The 3,377-nt window shown below is 46.1% G+C and overlaps 1 non-coding gene across 1 annotated transcript; it reads left to right on the top strand.

Moving 5' to 3' along the window:
* Nucleotides 1–1,022: 1,022 nt before the first annotated feature.
* Nucleotides 1,023–1,162, top strand: LOC146859827 (U4 spliceosomal RNA). The gene has a single exon (XR_014979413.1). It is a non-coding gene; the product is annotated as a U4 spliceosomal RNA (small nuclear RNA).
* The last annotated feature ends 2,215 nt before the right edge of the window (nucleotides 1,163–3,377 follow it).

The raw sequence follows: 3,377 nt of genomic DNA, 5'->3' as shown, positions 1-3,377 counted from the left end.
ATTACTTCTCAAGAAAGGAATGGTCCAGGATGATCCAATCTCTTAGGGCTCGAATGAGGCGAAAAAACGTCACTCAAACTGCTGTTGTACTCGATCTGGGTCCGAGTAATTGAAAGGAACGGCATGCAAAAGTCTCCGCTCCTCCGCGAGACGCGGCCGGTTGTTGCTGATATGCCCCTTAGTATCTTGGTATCCCGTTGATTGCCGCCCAGGTCAGGCCAGTTTTCAATGGCCTTTGTGACTAAAAACCAATTAAGCAATGCTTGTAGTAAGTAGCGCTGCTGTTCTGGAAGAAACTGGAACTTCGTACTGCTCCAAGCTGACCGGCTTTCCATGTAATTTTATTTATACCGCTGCTGTCTGGTTGCCAAAGGTTTATTGGGGACATGTCGGTAGCTGGTCAGAAAGCAACTCTGCCCAGTGCTCTCTATTGGCTTTTTGTTGCTTTCTATTCAGTGGTTGTATTTGTTTTAGTCTGTCCAACTACTCTTTCCTCTCCCATGAAGCATAGACCCCTACCTTCATTGTATTAAGGAGAGAGGTTCTACACCCGGAGTCCGCTCACCCCGGCGAGCCTTGAACAGTCTGGGCTGCACCGTGATGGTTTGTCACATACCTACATTCACTTCAGAGCGGCTATAAGATGTCCCAAGTTTGAGAGGAGCTTGAAGGCGCTTACCTTCCGATCCTTTATACCGGCTTCGCTGGCCGAGACTAGAGCAAGCCTTCCTAACGTAAACCTTGCCTGCCCTGAGGGAGCAATAAGCACCCCACTCAGTCTCCTGAAGAGTTCTTATAATTGCACCATAGGAATTCAAGTTCAAGGCGTGGGCACGTCCTCTGTACCAACATACCAAGAAATGCTAATTAGCATATGAGCCCCCAGAATCCTCTGCGCACATCACGTTCTTTTTATGAGGCTTACAGGTAATAGAGTAGTACAGTTCAGAGTATTCCAGCTCGCAGTAAGAATAATTGTTGTCTGTCTCTGGGTGATGTGTATAGACGACATTTGTTTCTTTAGCTTTGCGCAGTGGCAGTATCGTAGTTAATGAGGTGTAACAGAGGCATGATTATTGCTTATTGAAAACTTTACCCAATACCCCGCTGTGGCGACTTGAAATATAGTCGACATTGCAATTATTTTTGGTTTCCACGGAGGCTGATAATACTTGTCTAAAACAGAGAAGACCTAAATAAATCGTTCTGAGTTTATTCAGAGATTACAGATATTATACCAGTATGTTAAAAGTTATTCATATGTTTTTAAATCAAGCTTCTACAAATTAATACTTTGTAGCGTAATGTATTATTTATACCTCTGTGTTAGCACTTCCAGGTGGAATTTGTGACCTCCCATCTTTGGGCACCAGAGGTGGCCAATAGCCGGCGGTAGAGCCCTCTCTTCTCAGTAACCAACAGCACCGGACACCACCGGTAGCTGTGTGCCTCTATCACCGACCCCCGGGGTTACTCACAGACTCTCTCACAGACACTCAGACTCTCTTACAGACACTCACACTCTCTCACAGACACTCTCACAGACACTCTCACAGACTCTCTGCGCCTCTATCACCGACCCCTGGGGTTACTCACAGACACTCTCACAGACTCTCTCTCACAGACTCTCTCTCACAGACTGTCTCTCACAGACACTCTCTCAGACACTCTCTCAGACACTCTCTCAGACACTCACTCTCTCACAGACACTCTCTCACAGACTCTCTCATAGACTCTCTCACAGACACTCTCTCACAGACTCCAACAGACACTCTCTCACAGATACTCTCTCACAGACACTCACACTCTCTCACAGACACTCACACTCTCTCACAGACACTCTCTCACAGACACACTCTCACAGACTCCTACAGACACTCTCTCACAGACTCTCACAGACACTTTCTCTCAGACTCCCTCTCGCAGACTCCCTCTCCCACTCTCTCACTGACTGACTCACTCTCTCTCACTGACTCACTCACTCTCTCTCACTGACTGACTCTCTCTATCTCTCTCACTGAGTGACTCTCTCTCTCACTGACTGACTCACTCTCGCTCTCTCACGGACTCTCTCTCTCTCATGGACTCTCTCACGGACTTTCTCACTGACTGACTCTCTCTCACTGACTGACTCTCTCTCTCTCTCACTGACTGACTCTCTCTCACTGACACTCTCTCTCACTGACTGACTCACTCTCTCACTCTCATTCACTCTCACTGACTGACTCTCACTCTCACTGACTGACTCTCTCACTGACTCTCACTCTCTCAATGACTGACTAACTCTCTCACTCTCACTGACTTACTGACTCTCTCACTCACTCTCACTGACTGACTGACTGACCTTCACCCGCCTGTTATTTATGCCCCCCATAACAAAAAAAAACACAAGCAACCACTGGAACAGACAGATACAAGTTGCTAGCATTGAAAGGACAAAAAAAACTCAAGACGTTATTTTTAATACTTTTTGAATATGGTCGTTTAGTTGTACATAATGCTTTTTTGGTCATATCTAAGGTAACAAAAATGCTTCTGACACTTCTTTATTATAACTTTTCAGCATGCTGCAAACTTCTGAACAGCATAGGTAAAGTCAATATCTCTGGCTAAACACTTATAAGTTCCCAAAGGCGAGACCTATTGGCTATGCCAATGCTTGTTTTTCTCTTACTGAAGCTTGAGAAACCATGTTCTCGATACAGCTGCTAATGCTTGTTGCACAAGAAAAGCGCTTTAGGTACAACAAGTCTGTTTAGGCCGAGGTGAAAGACCTCTGGGGTTGAAAGATCACGGTTCGTCTTCTTAGAACGCACTGTGGCGGGAACGAGGCACATTTCGTGAAATACAGGGACACTTATTCATCGCTTGAGGCCGCTTAATCACGGTGTTTGGCTCCAGTGTGCCTTTCACTACCAGTTACCGGCCTTATCGGTTTATGGCCGCTATCTCGTGTATTGCTGATAACCAGTGAGCAATATACAGGCTGTGACAGGACCTGCAGCGGAACAGAGGCGAAGATTATCGAGTCAGCAATTAATACCTGATTAATAGCCGAAGCCAATCAATACTGCAAGTAATTAAGAGTCAATAGGAACATGGATCATCTCAGACAGCCTGGCTACACCCAGACGAGCTGCACTGCCAGAGAGAGGTTACTCGGGCCTCCTCCATGAAAGACATATGCATGTAGTATCTGTCACCAGGAGGCCTTTATAGACATCTAAAACAGAATGAGCCATTCCGCTGTGTCCAATGTCTCTGGCTTTTATCTCACTGATAGCGAGATTGCACTCAGAAAACAAGCCCAAGACAGTAGCCATCATCTCCGCATTCCGCAGCTTTCTACCAGTGAGCAAAGATGAGCAGGATAAAGA

The sequence above is a fragment of the Triturus cristatus genome, chromosome 3_1 (assembly GCF_964204655.1).
Source record: "Triturus cristatus chromosome 3_1, aTriCri1.1, whole genome shotgun sequence".
Lineage (NCBI taxonomy): Eukaryota > Metazoa > Chordata > Amphibia > Caudata > Salamandridae > Triturus > Triturus cristatus.
The sequence above is the reverse complement of the archived record's forward strand: the minus strand, read 5'-3'. Positions and strand labels throughout refer to the sequence as shown.